Here is a 20279-nt window from a genome sequence, read left to right as displayed (position 1 = left end):
GACTGTGTCTGTTTCAGTCACAGCTATGTCCTAGAGTCACGGCACCAGGTACACAGTGAGTGGACCTGGCACACTACTTACATGACCTGAGGGACTTCCTTGGTGATAGAGAAGATGTTGATGTCCGTTTCAAGAACCAGGACCTGTGATGTGGCTGCCAGCATGCTGTGGGCTAGTATTAGTTTTTCTTTTTATTTATTTTCCTGTATGCCACCATCACCCATTTGTAGCAAATTTTGTACATTTAAAACACTTTTAATAGCTGCCCTTTAAGAGGAAAGGCTCACATGCTACTTGATAGCATCTGAAAAATCCCCAAGGCTGCCTGGTCCAAGAGGAACCTACTTGACAATGAACTTAATCTAGTCTCACAGGGAAGGAATTTGGCCAGGAAGCATGCTCATTTCAACACTTTTGGTTTTCCCTTGGTACTGTGTTGAATCCTAGGATGCAAAGGTTATCCAGATCATAGCAAAAAAAATGAAGTCCTAGTATATGTCATAGCATATAGGTACCATGAAAATTTGGTGCTAAGCGTAAGAAGCCACGTAAAAAATCATGTATGAATCTCGGGTCTCAAGACCACTACTGACTAAACAAGAAAAAGAACATGCTACCATCTGTTTTTGTTGCATAAAAAAAAGTTGCAGCGAAGGGCTAACCTTGTGGCAAAACGGGTAAAGCAACCACCTACAATGCCAGCATTCCATACGGGCACTGGTTTGTGTGCCAGCTACTGCAGTTCTGGTCCAGCAGAGGATATCCTGAGTGCTTGGCCCTGGGCAACACATGAAGACCCAGAGAAAGCTTCATCCTGCCCAGCCATTGGGACCATCTGGGTAATGACCAGTGGAAAGAAGATTCTCTCTCGCTGTCACGCCCTCTGTAACTGTGACTTTTAAATAAATAAATCTACCCCACTTCTGGGAATATATCCAAAGGAAATGAAATCTGCATATGATAAAGGGATCTGTCATCCTATATTTACAGCACCACAATCTACAATAGGAAAATCATGGAAACAATCCAGATGCCCATCAGAAGAGGAGTGGATAAAGAAACCGTGGTACATCTACTCTATGGAATACTACTCAGCCATTAAAAAAAAAGAAAGAAAAGAAAAGAAATTCCACCATTGCAACAAAATTGCTCAGTGACATAAGCCAATCCCAAAAGGACAAATATCATATGCTCTGTCTGATATGAAGCAACCTTCCTGCAAGATACAAGATGAAACTCTTAAATGTATCTTGACAATAGGATTCTGGACTTTATACCATTGTCTAAACCTACAGTGTCAGCACACACTTAAGTAGCAGAGTGATGGACTTGTGACTGTTGCTGAGGGACTAAACTGTTGTTATAAAAACAATGAGGGACGGGGGGAGTGGGAGAGGGGGGAAAGGAAATCCCTGAGCCTAAAGAAATCTATCGTGAAAAATAATGGAAAAAAATCTTTAATGCAGTAAAAATAAAATCTGCTTTTTAAAAAATGGTAAGGAGATTTACATGTTTACCTAAATGGGACATTAAAATGCATACATATATCAAAACATCATGGGGTGCCCCATAAACATGTACAGTTTCTATGGTTTTGTTAAAATTGTTAACATACATATATTAATTAAAAGAAACACCGTTGTCTACCCTTTAATGTCAAAGGAAATCGATAATTAAATGCTAAGTTAAATGGAAGACACTTGGATTTGTGAACTCATGCGCAGTGAAGATTTTCTATTGAGTCTGAGTGCTTTGAAGATTGAAAAATCCTGCTCAGCATGAGTGACTATCAGAAAGCAATTAAAAGCCACCTTACAAGTCACAACTGACAAATTTGGGGGGGGTCGTTGGTTGTAAAATAAAATGTGCTGTTTTGGGGAAAAATCAAATGCATTAAATTCTCAGAATAGGGAAATCAACAGGGCAAAAAGTAGCTGGGTGGCTACTAGAGGCTGAAGGGCAGGGGAAGTGGGAGTGACTGCTTAGTGGGTGTGGGGTTTCTTTTCCGAGTGATGAGAATGCTTTGGAACTAAATAGCATTGGAAGTTGCACAACATATGCCACTGAATAGTACACTAAAAGGACTAATTTCAAGTCATGAATTTCACTTCTCCACTTCCCATCCAGCTTGTGGCCTGGGAAAGCAGCCAAGGATGGTCCAGACCCTTGAGACCTGCACCCGCAAGGGAGACCCGGGAGAAGCTCCTGGCTCCTGGAATCAAATAAGCTCAGCTGCGGCCATTGCAGCTATTTGGGGAGTGAACCAGCAGATGGAAGATCTTTTTCTCTGTCCTTTTCTTTGTAAATCTGCCTTTCCAGTAAGTAAGTAAATAAATACATGTTTAAAACAAAAAGAAAAATATGCTTTTTTTTTTTATAATCTATTTTATTGTGTTGTTGACAATCTTTACATAGTTAATTACAGTTAAAGAAAGAAAAAGAAAAGAAAAAAAAAAGGTTCAGGGGGATAGGGAAGTGGGTAATACTATTATGTCCACATTGTTTCCATCTTGTATCTGAGGTAAAGGGGGATATTGAGGGGGAAGCCCCACCCAGTTTCCCGCCCACCCCGAGTCCCGGATGAAAAATATGCTTAAAAAATAAAAGGGAGCAGGCCACAACACAGTGCCAGTCCTCCCCCAGATTCTGCCTTCTGCCCTCCAAAGGAGAACTTTCAGCACTGGGGCCTAAATGGGTGTGGGGAGGATGAGGAAGCAAAGGCTCAACAAGAGCAACTGAAGGGGCAGTAAAGACATCTTTGACTTGCACACGTGATCTTTATTTCTTCAAAGCCACTTTCCAGTAAACAGTGTGAGTCATAAAAAAGAATCATGGTCCCCAAAGCTGCAGAGCAAGGAAGCAAGCTGTGGTTTTCTCCTCTGCTCTTCATGCACATGCTTCCTCTGAATTGGCTCTTCCCTGTGCCGCTGTCCTTGACCTTGCTCCATCAGAGCCAGAGGAGACCAGGCTCCATCCAAGTAAAGGGAGGAATAATCACACCTGGCAAGCATTGTGTGCATGGAAGCAGGAAGCAGAGCTACTTCCCGTCACTACCCTCCATTGAGGGATCCCTGCAGAATTCTGGCTACCAGCAAGCCGGCCGCCTAGAGAAGCATTGTGCAAGCCTTTGGACCTGATGTTCTGTACTTAACGTGAGCATCAGGTTGCTGGTATACATTGGCCTCTTGGCAAGGCAAAGCTGCATAGCCACCACCTGCAAGGAGACTGGTAGGAAGTCCATGAATCCCAATAGAAGTGTCCCATGAAGGAGGCACATGTGCCACAATGTGTCTTATTTCACATATGCAAAGGACCTATGCACCTGGCAAATGAGAGCTGACATCCCAGGTGGGTGCCTGTTCAAGTTCCGGTTGCTCCACTTCCGATCTGGCACTCTGCTAATGGCTTGGGAAAGCAGATGGCTCAAGCCTTTATGTCCCTGAACCCATGTGGGAGACCCAAAAGAAGCTGCTGGCTCCTGGCTTTGGCCTGGCCCACCCCCAGACAGTTGTGGCCATTTTGGCAGTGAACTAAAGGATGGAATAGCTCTCTTTCTCTCTTCATTTTCCTCCTTCCCTCCTTCCTTCCCTATATCACAGTCTTTCAAGCAAATGAAAGAAATACATATTTGTAAAGATATGCAAAAGTTTGACTCAGGATTTCAAGCATAGACTGGAGGTAACTTTCCACAGATTATCTTGATAGTGTCTTGAGCCAAATGGTAACACCTTGTTTTTAAATACTTTCTTCTGTTTATTGAAAATAATTATTTTATTTATTATTTTATTTTTTGTTTTTATAAGACATTTATTTTATTTTTGATGATGCTTACATAGTTGAAAAGGATGCTCACCCATGTGGACCACTGATTAGGGTGGAGAGGGTCTAGGACTGGGGCAAAGTAGATGAGATGATTGATTCCAATCTCCTCTTTTTTCGCCTGTATCTGGGGAAAGGGAGACGAGAATTGGGATTCTCCCAGCAGCCCAGCTGCATCAGTACCTGAGGGTATGGGACAACCACTTGATGTCATCCCAGGGTCCCTGATGTGGAGTATGTTCTGAGGGTACTGCTTAAGTGATTTTGATATTTCTGAGCTGCTATTGATTTCTAAACTCAGTTAATTGAGTAGGTTTACAAAATAATAGGCCATCAGCCACCACAACTCAAAATCTGATTCTGCTACCTTAACCTTTTAGTATGGAAATTTTCTGACTTCTAAAAATACAGCCAGCCCTCCCATTCACCAGTTCCACATCCATGGAGTCAACTGCCCATGGACCACAAGTGTTCAGAGACAAAAACTGCATCTAGAAATGAATAGATTTGGCTCTTTTTCTGGTCATTATTCCATCAATAATACACTATCACAACCACTTACAGAGCTCTACATCGTATTGTCTCAGGATGGTTTCCCCTGTTTGGACGGATATGCCTAGGCTGTGTACAAACACCACAGCATTTTATACCAGGGACTTCAGCATCGCCAGATTTTGGTATCCTAAGGAGGTCCTGGAATCAGTCCCCACCTATACCAAGCGACAAGTATAGAATGAGAATATTATAGCAAACCACCTATGTTTGCAATAGTCCATTTCAATTATTATTTATTCATGGCTCATCGTGCTTTATTCATATGCACCCCCCATTTCACCTCTCCAGGTTATTTTGAAGCAAATCTCAGACATAATTATCAATGTATCCATGACTATAGTTTTCATAGGCAAATATCCTGTTAATTAAAACTTATCTGTATGAAATAGCTTTTAGTGATAGTTTATTAAGAATGTAAAGCTATTAGATTTTTTAAACTACAAAAGCAAATAAACTTGGTAATCTGATAATGTGTCTCAGTGCCTACCTAACCTTCAGTGTAACCACTTCTACTGCACTTCTTTCATGTTATTTCCATCACAGGCTAAACCTCTCGTTGCAGCATCCCTTGTGGGTGCTGGTTCTAGTCCTAGTTGCTCCACTTCCCATGCAGCTCTCTGCTTGCGCCCTGGGAAAGCAGTGGAGAATGGCTCAAGGCTTTGGCCCTTGCATCTGTGTGGGAGAACCGAAGGAAGCTCTGAGTTCCTGGCTTGAGATCACCTCAACTCCAGCCTTTGTAGCCATCTGTGGAGTGGACTAGTAGATAGAAGACTCTCTGTTTTCCTCCTTATCTCTCTGTAAATCTGCCTTTCAAATAATAAATAAATAAATCTTAAAAACGGCAGTATTCTCTTTCTAATGCACTCCACCCCTTAATCAAAAGCAATGGTGCACTAATACGAAAATTAAAGTCATGCTCTTTTCTACTGAAAACTTGCAATTTATAAGGCAAAGCTATTTAAACAGATACTTTGCTTTTTAAAACATGTGGTAAGATCAACATTGTATTTATCATTTTAACTAACTTTAAGTGTGTAAAATCAATGGTATTAAAAATACTCACAATATTGTATAATCATGGCCATCCTGTATACCCGAACGTTTTTCGTCATCACTGAAATATACAAGTTTCTGCCCCTCCCCAGCTCCTGGTGACCTCTAATCTGCTGTTTGTCTCTATATCTTTGCATATTCCAATATTTCACCTAAATGAAATCTTAGAATATGTGTTCTTTGGTAGCCAACTCATTTTACTTAGCAAAAGTAAGCAGATATTTCTTAATCCCAGCTGGGAGGGGATGCTAGTCTTGGTGTCCTGCAATGAGAATACAGGGGCAGGGGACTCTTCATTTTCAGAAGGGGGTGACACCTGAAGTATGTGTCATAGGAAAGGGACAATTTCAACAGGAACTGCCAAGGCAGAGGAATGGACAGGGCAAATTTCAGGGGTAATGAGAACATCGACAGTGGGAGGAGGTATTTTGGTCCCATAGTCAGAGAGCTCAGCTGTGGTTGAAATAAGCAGAGCTTTAGATTTGTTCAAAACATTCCAGTGTCACAGGGGTAGCTGCAAGCAAGTGTTAAAGGAGTCCTAAGTTTGCTTACACTCCAGCTGGAAAGAGATTTAGTAATATTAGGGATGATAATGCCAGCTGGATGTACACGCCCCCAAAGGACGCGCTATCTCTACCTTCAAAGGAAGTTTGATAACACAAGGCCTCCAGCATGCTGGCCAGCCACAAGAACTGTATAAACAGATAAAGGGCCAGGGCACAGGATCCTGCTCAAGAGGCTGTAAGAAGGTGTTAGCATGGCACCCAGAGAAGGCTGGGTAAGTGACACTTGGCCTTACTCCATAGGTAGCCATGGGGAAAAGCACCAGTGAGGCTGAGCTGGCATGGCAGGGCTGTGCTCACAGGTGAGCCATCTGAGACACGTGCCTATTTTTCACGATGGTGACAACAGACCACAGCATGGTTGGGGACAGGCGAAGAGCGGAACCAGGAGAGTCAAGCAAGGGATTGTCACCTTAGCCAACCTTCAGCCAGTGCTTTTACTTGGTCTCCAGGCTCACCGGGGAAACCAAGCACAGAGCCTGTCCCGGGGGCTTGCATTCCAGCAGGATGTGTGACATATCGGCAACCGTAACAAGCAAGTGACCGGGCCACACAGACTACATCCTGATCCAGGGAAAGGGCAGCTTGCGTCCACTGAGGATGGGCTTTCCATTTCTAAATAAACTTCAGGAGAGGCCTCGCTGAGAAGTGGAAACTGAAGCAGTGTTTGGAGTGTTAGGTAGGAAGTTGGCAAGCAGCCTGCGCATGTGCAAGCATCAATAGAGGCTCTGACAGGAAGCAGAGCCCCGGGATGCAGAGTCCTGCCCAGATCCTGTTAACCTTTGCAGGTGGTCTCAGCCTTTCCTCCAAGGAAAGTTCCCTAGAATCTTCTCTGTTAAGTACCAAACTGGTCACCCAGCCTGGGAACACTGGGCAATAAAACTGGGGAAGCCCCTCTGCCTGGAGCCCGTGGGCTGCCCCGTCTGAGGGCGCTAAGTACTGAAACCTTGGGAGGCGTTTGACCTGATTCACACTGAGTAAGTCATTCACACTCAGCAAACCCTCTGCCCAGGAGAAGAGGGAGGAGGGAAAGGAGAAGCAGCAGAACTGGCTCTATTCCCTAAAAAGCCTCAGCGTGAGAACAGACTGCCTGCTCAACTGGCAGCTCTCTCCCAAGTCGCCCACCTGGCCTGCAGGCGCATTCTCCCCACTGAACCATGTCACCGTGCTTGCCCCCCGCTGAATGAGTGGGCACCAGATTCTGTCTAAAGAGCTGCCCATCCATGCCGATGGATGTCCCAGCCCATTAAACCTGGCTACCTTGGTTACCACTCCTCTCTGTCTCACGCCTGAATTTATTCTAGTGTGAAAAAACAAACCTGGTCCACTCATTTCTATTAATGAAACGACTTAAGGAGGTGGAGAGTTGGTTACTTGGCTATCTAAGTGGGAAAGACTGGCTGTTCAAAGACCTTGAAGCAGGAGAATATTTAGCACATTCAATGGAAAGAGGTCGAAATGGCAGAGATGAAGCAAACCAGAAGGAAGGTAGGAGGAGGTGAGGTTCAGAGATAATGGACCCCTAGATGGATCAGACTTTCAAGCCATTGCAAGGCTTCTAGAAGTTACAGTTTCTCAGCTTTGACACTGTAGACGTTTTTGATCACACCACTCTTGGTTGTAGGGGCTCTCCTGTGCGTTGTAGGCTCTTGGCAGCACCTCAGCTGGCCAGCGCTAACAGATGCCTGCAGTATCTGGTATGAGAGGTGTGAACACAAAAAAATATTTTCAGACATTGCCACACATCCTCTGGTTGCCCCAGGTTAAGAACCACTGCTCCGGGCCCAGCAGCGTGGCCTAGCTGCTAAAGTCCTTGCCTTGAAAGCCCTGGGATCCCATATGGGCGCCCGTTCTAATCCCAGCAGCTCTACTTCCCATCCAGCTCCCTGCTTGTGGCCTGGGAAAGCAGTCGAGGACGGCCCAATGCATTGGGATCCTGCAAACACGTGGGAGATCCGAAAGAGGTTCCTGGTTCCCGGCTTCGGATTGGCGCGCACCGGCCCGTTGCGGCTCACTTGGGGGGGGAGTGAATCATTGGACGGAAGATCTTCCTCTCTGTCTGTTCTCCTCTCTGTATATCTGACTTTGTGATAAAATAAATAAATCTTTAAAAAAAAAAAAGAAAAGAACCACTGCTCCAAGTGAAACGGGGACATATAGAGCTTTTTTACAAAAAAAATCAACAGTCTGATTTATACTTTTTAAAAATTATTCTGTCTGCTCTTATTAAAAATTGTCTTGGGGTGGAGGAAAGGGATGGAGAAGACTATTTAGAACATTCCAGAGATCTATACTAGGGATGTCACAGTAGAGGTGGTAGAAACAGTTGGGTTTTGGATATATCATGTAAAATGTAAACGAAAAGAGTTAAACATCGGTGGAAGATTCTTGGCCTTAACAACTGGAAGGACAGAGTTGCTATGATGAGGTAAGGAAAACGGTAGAGCAGAAAGAACAGAAATCGGTATCTCAGACTAGTGGGCATGCAGAGTGGGGAATGCAATTCCAGTGATTCAACTCGATATAATAAAGCACTCACCCAGGCACTGATGGGAGAGATGAACAAGATACTTATGTTCAACAGACAGTTATATTGATTTTTTGGAAAAAAAAAATTAGAAGGGAGTAGAAGGTATGTCTATGATTTTTATGGCTGAAGTGATGTTGGCGTCACCGCAGCAGTGAAGGCCGAACCTGGCCTGAGGAACAGGGAAGGGAAAGACGGTTGCATGGGATTTGCCAATGGGGCCGTTGAGAGGAGGGGCCCAAGTGGGAGTTGGCGATGTAGTACTCAACTGCAGTTGGAGACAGAAGGTAAAACCTCTCCCGCAAGGAGTATAGGTGTATTGAGGGAGACTGACAAAAAGGGACAAGTAAGAGTGCCAGCAGACTAAGAATAGTGAAAGGCAATCAAGGAAGAAACAGAGCGTGCAAGGTCAGAAGCAAGGATGGCTCCCAGCAAATCTGAAACTGGGACTCAAATGAGCTCATGCTAGGCTACAATATCCATAGCAATACACAATGCTTGGTGGTATTTTTAAAAATATATTTTTGTACCAGCATATTAATTATTTTCATTTTTTTAAAGAAGGGAGACAGGGATGGAGAGAAGGAGGAAGGGAGCAGGGAAGAGACAGAGCTCTGTCCACTGGTTCACGCCCCAGATGCCTGCCATGGTGAGGTCTGAGCCAGGGTGAAACCAGGAACCAGGACTGCATGGGGTCTTCCATGCGAAAGGCAGCGACTGAAGGACTGGAGCAGCCAGCTGGAATCAGCAGCAGCAGCAGAACTTGACCATAGGTACAACAGGACACAGGAATGCAGCAGCCTCAAGTGGCATCGTAACCGTTGGCCCCCACATGTTTTATGTTTATGCCTAAGGCCAACTCCCTGTTCAATTAGAACCAATCATTTATTGAGAGTCAATTATTTTAACTTACTTGGCTCACTCAACATTTTTATGAAAAAAAAGAGTATCTGTATTTAATTTGTCGACAAGACAGACTGTGGACCAATGGGGAGATAATTTGCTCTTCTTCATTCCTTTTGAATCAGATTATTTATATATATCTGTAGATTTTACTAACATTCTCCTTATCTGCGAGGTCACAGACTTAAAAATATGTGGGAAGACTCTGAAAGCCCTAGAGCTTCACTGCTAGCATCTCCTATTAGAGTGCTTGGAATCAAGTCCTGCCTGTACTTCCTATTGCAGGCTACCCTAAGGCACCCTCTGCGGAGCCGCAGCGGATGGGGGTCCTGGCCACAGCTGGCCCATTCCTGGCTGTGGCTCTCGCTCTCACTGTCCCCCTGTCTCTCTCTCTCTTCCCCTGCTTCCCTCCCAAATAAATAAAAGTAAACTTAAAAAAAATCATTCATACATTGTATTTTTAAACAAGTAGTTTTGCCTAATGAAGCCATTTATATTATTACAAAAAAAATCATGAGAAAGTACTGATCAAAGGTTATAATCACATTGAAAACAATCCTCTGGTTCTCAGCACATCAATCCTTCTTTCTCCCCCTCCTGGTTTCAAAAGCAAGCAAGTTTTTTGCAATTCCTTGAAATCTAAATTAGAGATTATGTTGCCAAATCTTGGCTGACAAAGTTCAACCTCCTCCTCTCACCCACTTCTTCCCTGGGAGCAGGATCCACATCCCAAGTGGTCAAATGTTTCCAATTCCATATCCAAGTAGTAGTCTGTAAGGTGGACAAACCGGCCAGGGCTGCCATGAGATGAAATGCATCTTCTCCTTTTGATCAGGTTTCTGAACTACCGCTGTTCACTGACTCACGATGCCCTCACCCTTGACTTCAGTGCAGCCTTGAGCAGTGACAGGCCTCTGCCTGGCTGCAGGTAGCCCAGGCAACTGTGGCAGGTGCACAGAGCGATGCCCCGGATGCTTTTGGCTTACCAGCAAATTTTGGCCGTGTTACTGTTTGAAAAATATCTGAGTAAAGGAGGAAAGTTGTAGCAAGTGGAAAGGTTTTCCATTTCCAAAAAACCCAAGAACAGTGGGCACTCTGAGGGATGGCCAGTGAGAGGATGAGTTAGCTACACTTTCACTGGACACACAGGACAGCTCCTCTTCACATTCCAGGCAAGCTTTTTGCAAAGCTGAGTGGAAATGGCCAGATTGTTTGCTAAAGGAAGAAGGGGAAGCAGACAACAATGTGGTTTTCAGAGGCTGAGAGCAAGTTCTATCTAAACGAAGCTGTACACATTAACTGCACACTCAGCAAAGTTTCCCAGCGATAAAACGCGGGAGGAGAGGACATTGATACTCATTAACAAGTCTCCGGCAGCCCCCGGGCAGAAACATTTCAGAATGAACTCTACAAAGAATGCCAGCCACCCAAAGTGCGTGGGTTTGCGAGGTTCCTGTCGTCTAGCTCTAGGGCGGGGCACAAAACAGAAGGCCAGAAGGCAGTGCCCAGCGGGGTGGGCTCAGATTTTTCCGCAGGGCATCGCTGCAAAGCTTCTCCCTGGCCCGGGGGTGGCTGGGTATCTGCTCACAGACCCCGGCAAGGAGTCAGGGTGAGGATAAGATAAGCAAGAAAGCCAATGCAGGTGGGGGTGCGTCCTGGAGAATGGCGCTTTAGTTTCTGGAAGTGCAGCCTCCTGACTCAGAGCCCTCACCACTTTTGCAGCTATTGCACAGCTTGATCCACTTCGTGGAGTTAATAAGATCAGCATCTCTTTCAAGCAACCGGCCTCCCGCCCCCCACAAATTCTTGAGGCCAGCCCTTCTTCCACCAAACGAAAGAACCCTAAAGAAGGTGCGATCAACTGGTGAGTCCCACAATGGAAAAAGAGTGCTGGGGCTGGGCGCCGGCCCGCTAGGACCCACCACCCCTTCAAGACGTCCTGCAGAGCACTCAGCCACCGCTCTCGGGACCAACAGCTGTCCCAGCTCCTGGACCTGGCGCGGCACAACAGGGCGTCCTGAGGAGGAGTCAGGGCTCTCCGAGTTGGCCCGCCCCCGCTGACGCCCTCTCTCCACTGGGTCTCAGGTTCTTACCTGACAGTTTTCCCAGATCACGAAAGTCGACGCTCTTTCTCCCCTTAGGACCCGTGGCACGAGAGCAGCTGCCACCAAAGCCACGCCCTAAAGCTTGGGCCACGCCCTTTCCCTGGAGACCACGCCCCCTCCAGGCGGATCCATGCGGGTACTTCCCCAAGAATGGCTCTGGCCACGCCCCCACCAGACCGCAGGAACCTGCGCCCTAGGCGGTGGCCACACCCCCATATGACCACGGCGCGTGACGTGTCCTAGCCACGCCCCCGAGACTCACCCAGGTTCAGTCTGCGGCGCTGGATCACGCCTGCAGGTTCTTCCCTGACCCAGTCCTTCATCCCCCCTCCGTGGCATCGGTCTGTCTACAGCCCCCTGGCCCACCGCTGGCCAAGTTTGCAGGGTGAAATTAGGCTGCGGGCCAAAGCGCCTTGTCCAAGAAGTGACTTCCCTCAGTTTGCATGACTTGATGAAGACTCAAACAGGGCAACAAACAGCGGTACTGTTTTTGTCCACTAGTTTTCATGTCCAATTTATTTTTGAGTTCCTAAAAGCCGTTCTCACATCCTCTGAACTCAAACTTCATCTGTGTGCCTTCTAGCCGGTTTCCATATCCTCCAAGCCAGAGCAGGGAAATAGCGTTCCTTTAGGCTCCTGAACGCTCCCGCTTCACCCCTTCCTGAAGTCTCCTCAAGACCCGTGCCAGGCTCCAAGTCACTCCTGCTGTGCAGATACCAACGCCCTGAGACTCAAATTCCGGGCCCAACCCTGAGGTCTGAACTCCCCTGCTTTGCTGGATCCCCACTTACAGTTCTGGGTGCACAAGAATAACAGCAAAGATCATAGCCAGTTTATTCCTCTGTAGCCAAACCTTGGTCTCCTTCATTCCAATTGCATTTGTCAGTACCTCCGCCCTTGTCAGAGAGAGAGAGAGAGAGAGAGAGAGAGAGAGAGAGAGAGAGAGAGAAGCTTCTCAGAAAGCTCCCACCCTGAAGCTTAGATGCCACAAGAAATGAGGAGTTTGGGGAAGATGTGGCAAAAGGCTGATACAAAAGGACTTGGCAATCAGGTTTTCTTGATCCCAGTGCTAGGAATATTTGGGATAGCAAACCATAGGAAGGCATTTTGATAGTACTAGTACATTTCTCTACAAAGTAAATTCTCAATAAATCTTCATTGAATATCTATCCTTTCCGCGTATATAGAAACATACAATTTCACCTTAGTAGTAGGAGTTGCTACTTTTATTTCTTCACATGCCCAGGTAATGTTCTTGTGATCACACATCACTTCCTCCATTCTATTTCTGGTTTGAAGCAGTTGAGCATATTCAACACATTGCATAGAAACAGAGAATTTAGTAAGCTTTCTTTTTTCTAATTTTATTTATTTATTTTTATTGGAAAGTCAGACTTTACAGAGAGAAGAAGAGACAGAGAGAAAGATCTTCCATCCACTGGTTCACTCCCCAAGTGACTGCAATGGCCAGAGCTAAGCTGATCCAAAACCAGGAGCCAGGAGCCTCTTCCGGGTCTCCCACGTGGGTGCAGGGTCCCAAAGCTTTAGCCATCCTCAACTGCTTTCCCAGGCCACAAACAGGGAGCTGGAAGGGCTGCAGAGAAGCCAGGACACAAACCAGTGCCCCTATGGGATTCCAGTACATGCAAAGCAAGAACTTTAGCCATAGGCTACTGCACCTGACCCAATACAACAGTTTTCTTAAGCTCACTCTGACCTTGAATCATTTTTGACTTGGAAATTCAAGTCACAGAAATTGGTTTACATTAGAGGTGAGTTTTATACAAGTAGTTATACCTGATCTTATTCCACACATAATTTGAAGCATCTTGTGAAAATAACAGACATTATTAGATGAAAGAAACAGTTGAAGGTACTAGGGAAAGAGGACTCTTTAACAGAAGGAAAATAACACAGTCGGTGATATACTGTTGTTCAAATGTGCATTCCAGTGGACCCAGAATGCTCACCAGAGGCAGGCCAGAAACTGGAGTCCAAGGTATTACTGACCACAGAAAGAAGGAAATAGCCATCATTTCAGGATTTCCATTGTCCATATGCAAGAATCAATCAAGTATGTGGTTACAGAAGCACAGCTTTGATTTTAGTCTTCAGAAAAACACAATTTCCTCATAAATATGATGTAGTGAGCTAAGTGGGAACTCAGTGTAATAAGTTTAGCCCAGAGCTCCTCCCCCTACTCCAGGAAACTGTGCATCAAATTAGTTCTGTAACGCATCAAAACCTCTTTATTCACTTGATCGCACTGTCCTTCAATGGTCTTGCTAAAGTCGAGGCAGGTAGTATTTAGATCATCTTTCTCTGTGACAAACAGGTTTCAAGTCACACGTTAACTTGAAACTGTGTAGTCTCAGGCTGAATAATTATGGCAGTAAGTTCTCGGGCTTTGCTCAGGTTCACAGAGACGAAGTTCTCTGGATCAACTGGCAGTGTGGTGGGTGCAGGAAGGCTAAGCACCTGCATGAAAAGCATCTCCGGTCCCCTGCCTCGAGTGCAGGACTTTCATGCAGTCACTGCAAAACAACAGTGTCCACTGGAGTGTTTTTGTGAAGTACCACACAGTGCAGGCTGCAAGATCTGTTTCGCTGTGCCACTCGTCCTAGTCTTCCCTTACTCTGTTCTGTCACAGAGCATCCTCCTTTGTCAATCCCATTGCTTTGACCACTGGTTCTTCTTATCTTGGCATGGCTGAGTTTTTCCACATTGAACCTCAAACAAAAGTAACAGTTCCATCTCCGTGCCCTGCTTCAGTTTCCTCATAGTATTTCTCACAGTTTGAAGTGCTTTATCTCAGTGTAGTTTCTTTGCTAATGAGTTGTTTGCTACAAGGTAAATTTCCCAGGAGCAGGGACTTCCATCAGTTTGGCTAACTTCATTACCCTATAAGAACAGTTAAATGTTTACTTACCAAAAGGATATTTAAAGGGGATCAATTTGATAAGATTTATATTAAAATTAAAGCTAGATCTTTTTCCACAAGCCCTAAACAGAAAAACAAAAATGCTTTTAACTTATGCATCCTTCTTAGCCATTCTAAGTTTATTAAGTTCAAGTCCTGGGTGCTCTGCTTCCAATTCAGTGGGAGATGGTTACTCAGGTACGTTAGCAGGAAAGTGGATCAAAAGCAGAACTGCTGGGACTTCAACCAGCACTCAAAAATATAGGATGCTGGTATCACAAGTGACAGTTTAATTCACTGCATCACAGCACCAGGCTCAACATATGTTGATATATGGGGAATGGCTTAAAGAATACTGTTGGGCCCAGTGCAATGGCTCAGTGGCTAAGTCATCACCTCGCAACTGCTGGGATCCCATGTGGGCGCTGGTTTGTGTCCTGGCTGCTCTGCTTCCCCTCCAGCTCTCTGCTTGTGGCCTGGGAAAACAATGGTGGATGGCCCAAGTCCTCAGGACCCTGCACCTGCGTGGGAGACCTGGAGAAAGCTCCTGGCTCCTGGCTTCAGATCAGATCAGCTCCGGCCATTGTAGCCAGTTGAGGAGTGAATCAGCAGACAGAGGATCTTTGCCTCTCCTCTCTGTACATCTGCTCTTCCGATGAGTGAATGGATAGCTAGCTAGCTAGAATGCCATTGCCAGGTTACCTTTTAGTTATTCAAAAATTATTGGGCTAATTACTATAAACATATTGAATGTATATATGGTAGGCATATTAATTTCATTTCAATTAAACTGTGAAAGATCACATTTGATTAAAATTCTACAAATTCTAGCAAATTATGAGTGGTACTAAATAACTTAGACACCAGTTTCTAATAAGTAAATGCTTTATTTGACTTAGTTTTATGTGTCAAATCCATACACATTTCCTAAATTCAATTAAAATATACAAAGTCCTGTCATATCTGAAATGTTTCACGGTTTCTAGTGCCAATTTTAGGTGTTATAGGTTTACTAAATTCCCATTTATGACAAAGGAACCAAAACCAGGGCTATTCATCTTCCCTATCTCTTGCCTTACTGCAGATTAATGGAGCTTATACATGCCCATTGGATTTTATGATTCCCTTAAACTTTATTATTCTTCTTAAACACTTGAGAGACAGAGAAACACAGACACAGAGAGAAATCTCCCATTTACTGGTTTACTCTTCAAATGTCTGCAACAGTAGATGGTGAGCCAGTTCCAAGCCAGCAGCCCAGAACTCTAATCAAGTCTGTCATTTGGGATGCACAGACTCAGCTACTCCAGTTATCACTTGCTGCATTCCGGGATGTGCATTAGCAGGTAGCTGGAATCAGAGCAGAGATCTGAACCCAAGCACCCCAATATGGAATGAAACGTATCCCAAATGCAGCTGTAACCGCTAGGACGCGGGCTTGCTCTGATGAACCTGATAAGGCACCTTGCATGAATCAAAGGTACACCACACAGGTTTTATTGGCACGCATCCAGAGCAGTGGGTCAACATGTGTGTGCCTAGATACTGCTGCTCGGTAGCATTGTGGAGGATAAAACACATGGAGAAGAAATCCGTCCCAAGAGACTTGAGTCCCTTTTGTATTGCCTATGGCAACAGTTGCTGGAAATTTGAATTTATATGCTTTAGACTGCATATTTTGATGCAAATGGTAACAGAATCAAAATGATTGCAACTGCTCTATTTGACATCATTATTGCCACAACTTTATAAGTCATTGAGCTGCCTTTTGTGAAATTGCTGGAATGAGCATCATTTGAAAGCAAATTACACAGATGGGAATCCTCTGGAATTTCATATTTTGAATCTATATATCAAAACAAATGCTGGGTTTGTTTGTTTGTTTATGGTGCAGTAGTTCAGATCTTTCTTGAGAAACTCACATCTCATATTGGAGTGCTTAAATTCAAATTCCAGCCCTCTCCCTTGGTAGGTCTTAATTGCTAGCTGCACCGAGCAATGAAGCTAGGAGCTGCTTGTCCCTACTTAGACCATATTAGTGTGAAACAAAAGAAGTCAGCTTCTCAGCTGCACTAGGTGCACCTCAGCTGCTCAGGACTGCCATATTGCATAGCACAGGGAGGCGCAGAGCATTCTTCATCACAGAATGTCCCGCCGGGCACCACTGCTCTGTATCATTAACTGATTTTACACAACTGCCAGACCATGGGGCTGAAGGAGAGCAGCTCCTTTGTTTGCAGTGGCAGCTCTGCCCGGATGTTTACCTGCAAGGTGAGAGTCAGGTGCAGCCTTTCTCAGAAGGACAGCCTTTGTTCCACAGAGACAGAAAGGAGTGCGGTTTGCTTCTCAGATTCAGATAGATTATCAGTGCTGGAGTTTGGCACGATAGGTAAGACGCCAAGCTCTGACATTCCATATGGATGTCAGTTCAAGTCCCAGTTGCCCCACTTCCTGGGAATCCAGCTCCTTGCCTATGACTTGGGGAAAGCAGGGGAGGATGACCCAACTCCTTGTGATCCTGCACCCACATGGGAGATCCAAAGGAGGACCCACGCTTCAGATAGGCTCAGCTCTGGCCATTGTGGTCATTTAGGGAATGGACTAGTAGAGGAAGATCTCTCCCTCTCTCTCTCCTTTTCTCTGTAACTCTGCCTCTCAAGTAAATATAACTGTATCTTTAAAAAAAAAAAAGACACTGCTTGGACACCCATTTCTCAAATCAGAGTGTGTGGTTCAAATGCTGACTCTGCTTCTGATCGCAGGTTCCTGCTGATTGCACACAAGGTGGCAGCAGGTGCACTCAAGTAACTGGATCTCGGCCACCCTTGTGCAAAACCCAGACTGGGTTCCTGCCTCCTGGTTTCAGCTTGGCTCAGCACCAACCATGGCAGGCATTTGGGGGAGTGAACCAGCCAAAGGAAGCTCTGTTTTCTCCCTGTCTCTTCTTCTAAATAAAAAGTAGTCTATCTATGATATTTTAGCCATGAAAAGGTGGAAAGTTGTGCCATGGAAACCCTTAGAGAAGATTCAATTCTTTCACAGGGCACTAAACCAGACAAACACAAAACGCCTGGGCAGGACTCTGTGCTTGTCAGCACAAGGACACACTTCTGTGAGGTACTTTGGGAAAATAACCAATCTATGGGTTTCCATAAATAACAAAAGATGGGCTGCTTCAGTGAAAGGATTACTCCAAAGATGGACGTTAGTTATTAAACCACTTTGGTGGTGATACTCATCTCTGTGATATTCTAAGCCAGGTCACAGAATGGCTAAGGCAACTTTACCTGGAGGGGGAATTGTTGTATTTTTTTTTTGTTTGTTTGTTTGCTTTGTATTTTCCACTCTTAAAGGATGCTGTAGCGTCTTTTTCGGGTGACTGCTATTCATGTTGAGCTCTATCAACCAGGTATGTGGTGATGACATTTTCAAATAGTGACAAGTTTCTGTTGTTGGAACACAACTCTTTGGCTAAAGGAATTGTTATTTCTCTAAATCTGTGGACGTGCTCAAGCTTGAGATTTGAGTCTGTGATTGTTTTACGAGTCTGGAAAGGAAATATTAGGCCATCTAACTTGACTAGGGCAAACCTTCAGGAAGACTTGGGGTCATTCATTGTAGATCCATTTTTTGTACATTTCAGTTGCTATAAATATTAAGTTTTCTGGGTTACATTTGCCATATTTTGTCATCTTCTCCTGCTCTTTCGAATGGTCAAGAGCCACCTCTGTCTAGTGGTATCATATTGGACAGTACAGAGATGGAAAATTTACATCATGACAGAAGGTTCCATGGGACAACACTGCTTTGTATCATCAACTTTGATTTAATACAAGTACTAAACTAGATCTGAACAAAACAAATCCATTTCCAGGAAAATCCTTTTAAAGTGAAACTAAGTATCAAACCAGCTCGAGGAAATAAAGCAGTATCTCCATGTGTGCTCATTCAAAAGTTAATATTCTACTGACACTAAGTTTTCTTTATTAATAGCTCTTCCGCATAATTATCTTAAGCTTGAATAAATTATTCTTAAGGCCTCAGTCAGGTCTGCTACGAAAATAACACATTTAAAAGGAAATTGCTAAATAATTTTTATATGTGTCACTTGGCCTATGAAGCCACAGGTGGGATCCAAATATGCACACAGTTCACCTTCGCATTTATTCAGCACCTATTATGGCAGGCAATTAAGCAGCCTCATTTTTGCACATATGTTTGCCATGTTTTAGTTTTTAGAGGTGTGGAGGGTTATTTACCCAGGAGTAAAATTGCTGAGTCACGAGATACACACATACTTAGTTTTAATAGCTCTTGCCCTGTCATAAGTTGCTTACTTTCTCATTAGTACATATCCCTGTTCCTTTCATGCATCTGAAACCCTTTGAATGGCCTACTGGAAATATTCTAGGTATAATTACAAGCTTTGAACTCTTTCAAACCCGCTAGGTTGGCCCCACTGGTAGGATATCCCAACCCCCTCTAGAAGTGAGTCTGTTCTGATCTACATACCTTAGGATTTTCCTCTGTAACTAAAATTGGACTCCCTATGAAAACCAGCTAGTTCATGTTCTTGGTTTAAAGAGGGACTAATGAAAGGGCAGGAGATCCAGTCAAATCACCCTGAGGATCTGAGAAGCAGATGAATTCATGCGCTGGAGACAGCCTGAGAACATCTTGATTTGCTTCTGCACAGAGCCTAGCATTCTCTGCCACACCTGAGCAGTCTCAGTTCACCCTTCTCTGCATTGGATTAACATTCTTCACCTCCAGGACCAGCTGGTACCCTACCAACCCTGATCAGTAATGGCTTTTCGGGATTTCCTAGTTTGGAGATCTCAGGACCTCTCTATACTGCTTCTGAGGCAGGGAAGAGAACCAAGAAGAGAGTGAAATCCAAAACTATTTCTTTCCTTCTATTTATAAAAGTGACCTTAGGTGTGGGGAGCCATGCAGTTGGGTCGGATGGCATGGGTGCGTGTTGAGCACTGCTCCTTGGTTAGCAAGGCTACGAGGAGTTTCTAGCAGCGAGGCAAGGCCCGGCGGAACGTCTCTGGTCACCTCATTGCTGCCTCAGCCCGTTGTATGGACACTCAATTACCTCTCTGATGTTTCATAGAATTCTCCTGAGGGTGTTGTTGTTGTTTTTCTGCTAATGTGAAGTGATTCCTGTAACTGGTATGACACTTCAAATTGATCAATCATGTTATGATAAAAACATCTTTAGCGACGTAAGGCTGTGACACACAGCTTAAAGTATACAATAGTACAATTGAGCCCACAATGTCTCCAAACATCCTGTTATGTGCCCACTTTTGTCCTGGAATTTGCCCTAGTATAAGTAATGTTTTCCTTAAGAAAGGGCTTGATAATATCTTGCAACTGATGGCAATCATGGAGGTACAAAGAGTTTGTTTACCATGCGCTTCGAACTGTTACAACACATGATATGACGTATTCTAGTTTCTCACCATAGAAAGCAAAAGTATATGCGGCATCTTTTAAAGGGAAACAAATGTGAACCCCCTCAAAGTGGCTTAAAATCTCTATCTTATATTGGCACTTATGTTTAGGGAAAGAAATCAGTTTATAAAAACTTTTCTCTTACATTGGCACTTATATTTAGGGAAAGAAAACAGTTTATATAGATAAAAGGAAGTTTCTTGTAAAGGCCCTCTGTAGACTGGCTGTGCTGCCTTGATCCCTTCCACTGCCCTTTAACAAAAGAACAAAAAACAATTGAATCAGCACTAGGTGAAGGTGACGGTAATTAATGCATGACTTGATTATAAGATTTAGCAAAGAACCTATGAAATATGCTTGTATAAGATCCT

The 20279-nt window shown here is 44.4% G+C and overlaps 1 protein-coding gene across 1 annotated transcript in view; it reads right to left on the bottom strand.

Annotated features, from left to right (window-relative positions):
* Window positions 1–11282, bottom strand: part of CA5B (carbonic anhydrase 5B) — a 34154-nt gene extending 22872 nt beyond the window's left edge. The window contains exon 1 of the mRNA XM_058658706.1: window positions 11132–11282. The gene's annotated coding sequence lies outside the window, so the exon portion shown is untranslated. The remainder of the gene's footprint in view (window positions 1–11131) is intronic.
* Between the last annotated feature and the right edge of the window lie 8997 nt (window positions 11283–20279).

This window comes from Ochotona princeps, chromosome X (assembly GCF_030435755.1).
Source record: "Ochotona princeps isolate mOchPri1 chromosome X, mOchPri1.hap1, whole genome shotgun sequence".
NCBI lineage: Eukaryota > Metazoa > Chordata > Mammalia > Lagomorpha > Ochotonidae > Ochotona > Ochotona princeps.
The sequence above is the reverse complement of the archived record's forward strand: the minus strand, read 5'-3'. Positions and strand labels throughout refer to the sequence as shown.